Source organism: Elephantulus edwardii, unplaced genomic scaffold, assembly GCF_000299155.1.
Source record: "Elephantulus edwardii isolate Elephantulus edwardi_28Jun2011 unplaced genomic scaffold, EleEdw1.0 scaffold00035, whole genome shotgun sequence".
NCBI classification, from domain to species: Eukaryota; Metazoa; Chordata; class Mammalia; order Macroscelidea; family Macroscelididae; genus Elephantulus; species Elephantulus edwardii.
Window position 1 is genome coordinate 11,711,090 of NW_006399785.1, and position 11,703 is coordinate 11,722,792.

Here is an 11,703-nt window from a genome sequence, read left to right on the forward strand (position 1 = left end):
TCCTGACTGCTAGTACCAAGAGGACAGTCTCAACCTTTTCTCCATCTATTATGACGTTACCTGTCACCCCAGTGGTGAGAATTTTTGTTTTCTGGACATTGAGACACAATCTATATTGAAGGCTGCAGCATTTGATCTTCTGCAACAAGTGCTTCAAATCCTCCTCACTTTCAGCAATCAAGGTTGCATCACCTGCATACCCAAGGTTATTGATGAGTCTTCCTCCAATCCTGATGCCATGTCCCTCTTCATAGATGGAGAAAGAATACCTCATTTCCCCTTCCACCCCAGATATTTAGCCCCAGGCCTACTTCTCTATAAGGCTTGACCATAAGGAGATTAGATGACCAGATCCTGATAAGGCCCTGGGCCTGATAACCGACTGAAAGGACCCCTGCCCCAAATTTCTGAGCAAACTACCATCTGTCTCAATTTCCTTAATAGCCCTTATAAGAGGAAACTGTCTTGGTCTGCCCACACACCATTCTGACCTTCTCTGCACGCAGTCACTGGGCGTCCCTCTCGGGCCTGCTTAATAAAGCCCTGTTCCTTTCTTGGGACCAAATTCTTCCTTCTTTTCCACCTCTTTTTCAATCTATCAAGAGAGTCCACAGCAATTGTATCTACACCAAGGAAGCCAAAGTCCCAACATCTCAGCTTGTAAGGAGCATCAGGGGGAATTTCTCTCAAGACTGCTTTGTTTCTTTATCTAGAAATCCACAATATATTCAATATTTGTCACCAATATCACAGTTCCAATGCATCAACTTTCCCTCTGTTTTAAGCAGTAGATATAGAGCAAGGGAAAATTTTACTTTAAGTGGAGACAAAAAGCACCTATACTACTATCAAACTACGTCTCTTTTGGGGAAGATATGAAAAGAATGAATATGAGGAAAGACAATATTGAATAATTTTTTTATTATTATTAAAGTTATTCCAAAATAGAGTTCATTTCAGCAAGTGGACTCTCTGGCTCCTGGCATAGAATAAAACAATAAAAACAACTCTTTACTGTTGAGTCGGGATTGACTCCCAGTTAACTCTTTAATAGATTTTCAGAGGTTATAAATCACACAGAAGGAAATTGTCTATCTTTCCCCAAAAGGAAAGAATTATTTAAATGGAATATATGATTAGACATTATTTGTATAACATCAGTCCAGAATAAGAGGTGCATTGCAAAGTGGCCTGGGGATGGGGAGGGAGGAAACTGTGCAACAATGAATGAATATTAAAAACCAACCAACCAACCAAAAAACAAAAATGAACTGGAGGGAGAGGTAAGGAGGAAAATGTGCAACAATGAACAAATGAAAATTCAGCAATTCTGTAAACTTTTGTTAAAATCACAATATTTTTTTCTATAATTATATTTTATTAATTTTCATAAACATTTACAGAGATTTTGGGTTTCCATTCATTCATTGTTGCATTATTCTCTCTACCCTCCTCCCAGTTTGTTCTTGTCCAAATGCCACAGTGCTTGTCAAAGCCAGTTCTGATTAATCTTCTTTGTCAGTGTGTCCTTTGCCATTCCCTATCACTCCTCCCTGAGAGAGACTTCACCCTGAGTCATAAGGAAAAGGGGATGGCGTATTCTCTTAGCTACTTCCTGCTGAAAAGGGACGCTGTGGGTTTCAGGGTGAAGATCTTCTCTCACTACTCTAAAGGGCCCCTTTGGCAGTAGGAAACACATAGACTATTATGGAGATTGATTTTGGAATTTAGATGCACTCTTATTGATTGTGCTTGGCCGTACATGTTCATATCCTTGAAGACGTATCATGGGGGTGTTGCAACCTAGAAGACACAAATTTGACTAACAAGTTATAAGTACATGAGTCCAAAAATTATGGAAAAGTAAAAGAAAAGATTCTTTCATTGTTTTACAAACCCTCCCCCAGGTCCCCTCCACCATGTAGCCCTCGCTCTAGACTCCTGTGATGACACAAATACCTAGTTATATATCTCTTTTAAACAGTTTTCTCCCTCCTCTGTTTTAGTGCAGTATACATTATTGAACCCATCTTATTCAGTCTCTCCCCAGCCCCAAGGACAGTCCCGTTCTACAACAGTGGCATCATGTAATATTTGTCCTTTTGTGACTGGGATATTTCACTCAGCATAATGTTCTCCAGAGTCAACCATTTTGAATAATATTGCATGAGTTCCTTGTTTTTTAATGCAGCATAGTATTCCATTGTGCGAATATACCACAGCTTCTCTAGCCATTCGTTTGTTGATGGGCACTTAGGTTGTTTCCAACTCCTTGCTATTGTGAACAAAGCTGCAATAAACATGGGTGTGCATATATCTGCTTGGATGTCAGCTATGGTCTCTTCAGGGTATATTCCCAGTAGTGGAATTGCTGGGTCAAATGGTATCTCTATTTGCAACTTTTTGAGAAAGCGCCATACTGCTTTCCACAGGGGTTGCACCATTTTACACTCCCACCAACAGTGAATCAGGGTTCCAGTTTCTCCACAACCTCGCCAACATTTGTTGCTTGCTGTTCTGTTCAATTTTGCTATTTTGACTGGGGTGAAATGATATCTCATAGTTGTTTTAATTTGCATCTCTCTTAGGGCTAGGGATTTTGAGCATTTCTTCATGTGCTTGTTAGCCATCTGAATGTCGTCTTCGGTGAAGTGCCTGTTCATATCCTGTGCCCATTTTTCTATTGGATTATTTACCTTTATCTTGTTGTGGTGCTCAAGTATTTCATAAATTCTGGATATAAGTCCCTTATCTGATATGTTATTACCGAATACTTTTTCCCAGTCAGTGGCTTCCCTTTTTACCCTACTGGAGAAGTTTTTGGATGTGCATAGGGATTTGAGTCTTAGAAGATCCCATTCACCTATGTTATCTTCTCCTGGTTGTAGGTTTTCCAGGATACTGGGAAGACTGTTTATGTTGTGGATAAAAGCAGCTGATGGGTTCAAACCATCTGCCTTGGAATTGAAGGCCCTTTAACTCTTTAAGCACGTGATCATTCAGTAGATGTTGGGTAATTTTTATACAATGAGTGACTAACAAGTGTTTAAAAGGTACTATCAACTGATAGGAAGGATAAGAACAAATTAGTAGCTCTTTAAAGAAAGATAATAAGTCATTATTCCCAGAGGTAAAAGACTGTTTAGGAGATATCAGTTTCACTGTTGTATAAATTATAAGCTCTTAGTGAGCCTTTTAGGAGCTGTGATAAAATTGGCAACTACAGAATCAAAAGTTGGGGTTTTTTCCCCATCTACCTCCGTCCACACACATGGCTGGGCCACCGACTTCATTCACGATGGACTGATGGTTTATACTCCTCTGCCCTCTGCAACTCTCATTTTTTCCATATGCTGCGGAAGGGAAAACCCCCTGGAAAAGCAACATCCGAGAGGAAAGCACAGAAGAAAGCCAGCCCTGCAGATAAGGCATCGATTTGAAACAGTCACTGGGAAATAGATTTTGTGTCTAAACAGAAACCCACTCCTCCTCCAACTTCTGCCAAGTTTTAGGAGCAGAATTCCGGTCCTGGGGCCTCGTCCTATTTCTTCCTCTTCCTCTGCTTTCAGCCCCCTGTTCTTGAGCAGAGGAAGAATTGGAGCCAAGTCCTCGCAGCCCACCCTCCCCCACCCCTGGATTAGTGTACAGTGAGCTCCTGGGGTGAGCTGCAAATCTTCCCAGAAGGTGCTGGAAGCACAGAAGAATGGTTTCTGGGCTCTTAGTTATGAAACATCAGCTATGCTATTTTTGGCATTCAGGCCCAGAGGCAAAGAGGGGGAAAATAAAACAAGATGAACAGGAAACCATGAGCTAAAACATTTACAGGAGAGTCGTGGCTTACGTGAAGTCATTTCACTGAAAACTTGACGAATTGGCTGAATAGAATTTCCCACCGTCTCTCCCCGTCTTTCTCCTTCTCGCTGGTTTCTGTTATTCAGTCATTGAGCGCAGGATCTCTGTCATCAGCTAGACGGTCTGCTTGCCAATACGGCTTCCATTCCAGGCATCCTTATGAAGAAATATTGTTATTAAATATTGCCATTCCTCATTTTACTCCTTGCACGTTTCCCTACAGAGACTTGATTTTACAAGTTTGAGTCTTAAAAAGTCGAGGTTATATCCTCTTTGATTAGAAGGCTCTAAAGAATCAGTGAGTCAAATGCTACCACGACTATACAAATACACTGTTTTTGTTTCCTAAAACACATTTATTCATGGTAAAAAGTGTCAGTCAAACTAGAATAATATATTCACATCCTGTTTTATTCGACTCTTAGAAGTTCAATGAAAAAATAATATCTGGAGTCCTTCACGAAAAACTGCTTGTCAAGGTCAGAGGATTGCTGAGTACCCAAGCTCTGCATATTCTGGTTATAATAAGTTGTAAATAACATTTCCGTCTAAGGGCATGTAACCCTCAGAACTTGTGTTAAAATGTGGGCTTTGTATTCCAGTCATGCAAGTTGTTTTTATTCTCTGTTTAACCTACCAGGGTCCATGGTGAGGCCATGACTAAGAGCACATCTGCTAACTAAAAGGTTGGCAGTTCAAACTCACCAGCAACTTTGTGGGAGGAAGAGGTAGCAGAGAGCTTTCTTAAGGAATTAGAGCCTTGGAAATCCTATGTGGATAGTTCTATTCTAGTCTGTATGGTAACTGTGAGACTGGATTCAACTCAACAGCAATAATTGTTGTTGATTTTTTTGTTTGTTTGTCTCCTTTAAGCCATTCTAGTCCTGTATTTTTAATAAAGATGCCAGAAGAAGACCCAGTGGCTTTCAGTCATGGCGTTGGAGAAGAGCACTGACTATCCAATGGACTGTCAAGAAAAATCAAATATGTCTTGAAAGAAGTCCAACCAGAGTGTTCCTCAGAGGCAAGGATGGGGAAACTCTCTTCTGTCTCATATACTTTGGGCCTGTTGTCAGGAGCGGCCAGTTCTTGGAAAAGGGCATCCTGCTTGGAAAGGTGGAGGGAGAGAAAGAAAAGAAGACGCTCAAAAGGATGGATTGACATAATGACTGTAACAATGGGCTCAAGGGTGACAAAGCTTGTGAGGACGGTACAGGATAGAAGGTTCCGATTTCTGTTCATAGAGTTGGGATGAGTTTCTAGTTGCCGCGATGGGGCATGACAATGTGTCCCTGGAAAAGGACATCACTTTTGGAAAATAGAGGGTCAGCGAAGAAGAGGAAGCCCTTCAGTGAAATATATTGACATTCTGTTCTGGCTGTGATTGTGTGACGTCTTGTCAGAAACAACTCATAGCTGACCCTTGAGCAGATGTTCAGAGGCAGTAAATTGCACAGGAGGAGATTGCTCATCTTTCTTCTGTGGAGCAGCTGGGGGATTTGAACCACGTGCCTTTGAGACTGCAGCACAGCTTCTTACCGTGAGGCCATGTTGGTGTTGCTGTTAGGTGTCATTGAGTCAAGTATGACTTATAACCACCCTATGATTAATAGATCCGAATCCTGTCCTATCCTGTGCCATCCTCATCATCTTTGTCATACTGGAGTCCATTTCTGCAGTCAGCACGTTAGTCAGTCTCATTGGGGGTCTTCCTCTCTTTTTCTGACCCTCGAGAGTGAATGTAATAATGAACTTAATCACAATAGCTGAGTTGGGCAGGGTTTCTCTTTGTTGTACAAGAACTGAATGGTACATAACAACACCATGTTTTAACTATTGTTGTTGTGTACCATTGCATTGAAACTGACTCATAGCTGACTCTTCAGTGAGTTTTCAGAGGCTCTAAGTTGCACAGGAGGAGATTGCCCATATTTCTCCTGCAAAACACTTGGTGGGTGTGAATGGTGCACCTTTCTGTTGGCAGCACAATTCCTTGCCACTAAGCAATACAAGAAGATGGAAGGAGTACACAGAGTCACTGTACCAGAAGGAATTGGCTGACACAGAGGAATTTCATGAAAACAATGTGTGAGCAAGAGCCTGTGGTGAGGAAGGAAGAAGTTCAAGATGCTCTGAAAAAATTGGCAAAAACACAAGGCCCCAGGAATTGATAGTATACCAATTGATATATTTCAACAAACAGATACTGCCCTGGACGTGCTCACTAAGTTGTGCCAAGAAATCTGGAGGACAACCGCCTGGCCAACTGACTGGAAGAGACCTGTATTTGTCCCCATTCCAAAGAAAGGTGACCCAACAGAGTGCATAAATTATATAACAATATCATTAATATTACATGCAAGCAAGATTTTTCTGAAAATTATAAAAAAAAATGACTGGAGCAGCACATCAACAGAGAATTGCCAGATGTGTAGACTGGGTTTAGAAGAGGCCATGGTACTCGGGATATTATAGCTAATGTTAGGTGGATCTTGGCTGAAAGCAGAGAGTACCAGAGGAACGTCTATCTGTGTTTCACTGACTATACAAAGGCTTTTGACTGTGTGGATCACAACAAATTATGGCTGACTCTGAGAAGAATGGGAATCCCAGAACATTTGATTGTGCTTATGCAAAACCAGTGCTTAGACAAGGAGGCAGTCATCAGAAGAGAGCAAGGAGACACTGCAAAGTTAAAAATCAAGAAAGGTGTATGCCATGGATGTATTCTGTCTCCATACCTTTTCCATCTATATGCAGAACAGATAGATCATCTGGGAGGCTGGGCTCTATGAGGAGGAAGGTGGCATCAGAATTGGAGGAAGACTAATCCACTATCTGTATTATGCAGATGACACAATACTGTTTGCTGAAACTGAGGAGGCCCTGAAGTGCTTGCTGCAGAAGATCAAGGACTGCAGCCTTCAATATGGATTGAAGCCCAACATCAAGAAATCAAAGATTCTTACCACTAGGCCAATTGGTAGCATCATAATAGATGGTGAAGATATTGAGACTGGTAACAGCTCACTCAGATTGGCTCCACAATCAACACTCTTGGTACCAGCAGCCAAGAAATGAAGAGACAAATTGCATTGGGCATGGCGGCTGCCAGGGACCTCTTTAGAGTACTGAAGAACAACGACATCAGTCTGGAGACTAAGGTGTGCCTGATCCAGACCATAGTCTTCACAATTTCTTGCTATACATCGGAGAGCTGGATAATAGCTGGGGGTGATAGAAAGAGAATTGATGCCTTTGAGCTCTGGTGCTAGAGAAGAATGTTGAATATACCATGGACTGCTAGGAGAACAAACAGGCTTGTCCTAGAGAGGGAGAGGGTGAAGACAGGCTGCTCCTTAGAGGCAAAGATTCTGGGGCTTCATCTGACATACTCTGGGCATGTTGCAAGGAGGGACCTGTCCTTAGAGAGGGATATCATACTTGGAAGGGCAGAGGGATGGAAAAAGGGAGAGACCATCAATGAGATAGATTGATACAGTGACTGGGGTAATGAGAGTAGGTGTGTCAGAGATAGTAAAGTTGGCACAGGATAGAGCAGGTTTAAGGGCTGTTGTAGATAGGGTTGCTATGAGTCGCAAGCAACTAGATGGCACATAACAACAGCAAGCCACCAAAGCTCCCTGTCTATCCAGTAGACTATCCAATAGAACTTTCTATAGTGATAGAAAGGGGACTATTTTCTATTAAAAAACAGAACAAAAACCCCTCAAACTCATTCTTAAGTAGGGACCTACTGACAGCTGACCTCTAGCAGGTTTCTGAGGCTTGAAATGAGCTTCTGAAAACTACTGGAGGGTCAGCAATGAGTGGGCTCCGACATAATGGCAATGACCCAGTCAGTCAGATGGCAGGACTATGAGACAGGACTTCCTGCTGGAGTGGACAGAGCAAATCTCTAGGTCTGTCGTCATCTGCTGTGGTTGCTGAGAGTAGGTCTTATAACTTTGTTCTCTGTTCATGACTTTTCATTCATTTATTGGGTATTTATGCGGGTCCAATGCCACGACTTGAATGTATCACTCCATATACTGTAAATACTGACACAATATAGAAGCTGTGCAATGCCCCCCCACCCCATGATCTGATAGACCAAATAACTCTCAGAGGATGAAGGGTGGAACGTAACATGCTCTGGTCCCATGAGTGGTGCCTGGGTTACAGATGCTGAATGAATCGAGGACTTTCCTCCACAATTGACACAGAGAATCTTTCTCATGAGTCTGAATTTAGACTCTAACTTTCATTGACTGATGGCACCTAACCACAATCACGTCCTAAACTACATTGTTGTTTTTAGGTGCTGTTGAGTTGAGTTGAGTTGAGTTGAGTTGGGTTGAGTTGAGTTGAGTTGGGTTGAGCTGAGTTGAGGATGACTCATAATAATCCTATGGACAAGAGACCTGAATGCTGTCCTATCCTGTGTCATCCTCATCATCTCTGACACATTTGAGTCCAGTACAGCACTGAGTCAATCCTTCTCTTGGAGGGACTTTCTCTCTTTTGCTGACCTTCCACCTTTCCTAGCATGATGTCCCTTTCCAAGGAATATCCTCATCTAACAACATGACCAAAATATTTGAGATGAAGCTTCACCATCCAACCTTGGAGCAGCACTCTGGCTGCACTTTTCCCAAGACATATTTCTTTGTTCTTTTGAGAGTTCGTGGGGATATTCAGTACTCTTCTTCAACACACCAAAACACAAAGGCATCAATTCCTTTCTGTCATCCTTATTTGTTGTCAAGCTTGCATAGTAAGTGATTGAAAAGATCATGACCTAAATAAGGTGCACCTTAGTCTTCAAATGGACGTCATTGCTTCTCATACTTTGGAGAGGTCACTGACAGAATATCTTCCCAATACAATGTGTCTTTTTGAGTTTTTTTGACATTTGGTGTTGATTGTGGATCCAAATAAGATGAGGTCATTGACAGTTTCAATCTTTATCTATCACGATGTTGTCTATTGTCCCAGAGGTAAGGACTTCAGTTTTTTGATGTTGAGATATAATTAATACATAAGGTCATTGGTTTTGATATTCTGTAGTGTGCCCTTCAAATACTCCTCCCTTTCAGCAAGAAGGTTGTGTCATCTGCATAACGCAGGTTGTTGGTGAATCTTCCTCAGATCCTATTGTTATATTATGTTGTTGTTGTTAAGTGCCGTTGAGTCACAGGCAACTCATAGCGACCCTATGAAGGACAGTCCTCAATGCTTGCGTGCCTTTCACCCTCTCTCCAGGTTCATAAGGTTTTCGGAGGCAAGCTATTATGGAAGTGGATGCCACTCCTCCTTCCAAGTGTTCTATTATAGGAGACTAGATTCTGTTTGATAAAGTCATTCACTTGTGGTTATCATTGTTATGATAGTACTACATGACTAAGATATCCAGTTAGAGTAGACATCCTATGCTAGATTCTCTCAATTCAACTCAACTCAACTCAACTCAACTCAACTCTCAAATCAACTCAAATCATTGCTGTCGAGCCAGTATCACCTCATAGCTGACTTTGCAGGAGGTTTTCAGAGGCTATAAATCACATGAGAGGAGATAGCGCATCTTTCTTCTGCAGATCAGCTGGTGAATTTGAACAACCTGCCTCTGTGTTGGCACTGCAACTCTTTGCCTAATACGCCACCAGAGTCCCCTCTAGGTTCTCCAGAGAAGCAAAACCAGTGAAAGAAACATATAAATGTGTAAGCTGTTGTTAGGTGCCATGGAGTTGACTGCAATGTAGCAACCCTGTGAACAACAGTTCTGAACCTGGCGCTAACCCTTACCATCCCCATGATCTCTACCATGCCTAATCTCATTGTGGTAATCACTATATGTCAGTCTGTCTTATTGAAGCTTGCCCTCTTTTTCTCTGACCTTCTACCTTTCCCAACATGATGTCTTTCTCCAAGGATTATCCCTCCTAACAATATGTCCGAAGTAAGTGAGAGGTAGTTTCACCATCCTTGCCTCGAAAGACTGCTCTGATTGGACTTTCTCCAGGGCAGACCTATTCATTAACTTGGCGGTCCACGGAACTTTCGATACTCTTCACCAACACCATAATTCAAAAGTATTGGTTCTTCTTTGGTTTTCTTTATTCATTGCCCAACATTCTGATGCATAGGAACCAATGGAACAGACCAGGGCTTGCATCAGATGCACCTTAGTCTTTAATTCTACATTCTTGCTCTTTAGAACTTTGAAGGGTCTTCAAGGATACGAACATGTACAGCTAAGCACAATTGATAACAGTACATCTAAATTCCAAAATCAGTCTCCATAATAGTCTATGTGTTTCCTATTGACAAAGGGGCCCTTTAGAATAGTGAGAGAATATCTTCATCCTGAAACCTACAGCGTCCCTTTTCAGCAGGAGGTAGCTAAGAGAATACGCCATCCCCTTTTCCTTATGAATCAGGGTGAAGTCTCTCTCAGAGAGGAGAGATAAGGAATGGCAAAGGACACACTGACAAAGGAGATTAATCAGAACTGGCTTTGACAAGCACTGTGGCAATTGGATAATTAAAACACTTTCAAGGGGGAAAAAAGAACGAGCTGGGGAGGAGGGTAGAGAAAATAGTACAACAATGAATGAATGAAAACCCAAAATCTCTGTAAATGTTTATTAAAATTAATAAAATTTAATAAAAAAAGAACTTTGAAGGGATCCTTGACGGCTGATTTCCTCCAATGCAACATGTCTTTTGATTTCTTGACTTGTGCTACCATGAATGTGGATGGTGGATCCAAGCAACAGGAAATAGCTGACAACTTCAATCTTCTCTCCATCTCTAATGATGTTGCTTAATGGTTTAGTGGTGAGGATTTTTTGTTTTCTTGATGTTGAGGCACAACTCATGTTGAAGACTGTCTTTGTAAATCCACATGAAGTGCTTCAAGTCATCTTCACCTTCACCAAGCAAAGTTGTGTCATGTGAATAACTCAAGACAGTCTTCTAATCCTGATGCCCATTCTTCTTCATAGAGTCCAGCTTCTCGAATTATTTCCTCAGCACAGAGATTGAATAAGTACACAGAAAGAATACAACCTTGACACCCACTTTTTTTATTTTAATCCGTTCAGTGTTCCTTTGTTCTGTTCAGACAACTGCTTTTTGATCTATGAATAGATTCCATGTGAACATGATTAAGTATACTAGGATTGCCATTCTTCTCAATGTCAGCCACTATATGTTATGATGCACACAGTCAAATGTCTTTGCATAGTCAATAAAACACAAGTAAGTATCTTTCTGATGTTCTCTGCTTTCATGCGGGACGTTAAGGGACATCGGCTGTGATATTCTTTGTACCATGGCTCCTGTAAATGTATATGTAAGAACATTTAAATACAGAAACATACATAAGAAACCCTGGAAACTCCGTGATTAAGCACATTGCAACTGGCCAAAAGATTGCCTATTTCAGCTCACCACCTGCTACCCAGGAGAAAAATATGGCAGTCCCCTTCCAGAATGATTATAGCCTTGGTACCTGAAAGACACGGATGATAACAAGGATGATATGTTTTCTTATTAGGAATTAAAATGGGCTTTGATTGGGGAGGGTCATTTTTATTTTTGATGAGCTATTTACATTCATTGTAAATGCTTGAGGCTTTGAACACTAATGAGCGAAGGCCAGATGAGTTGTGGGAGGATATCAAGGGTATCATCCAGGAAGAGTGCAAACGGTCATTTGCAAAGACAGAAGAGGAAGAAAAGACCAAAATGGATGTCAGAAGATACTCTGAAAATTGCACTGGAGCGCAGAGAAGCCAAAGCACAGGGAAGAATTCAAGATACTAAAGAGTTGAATAGAAGATTTCA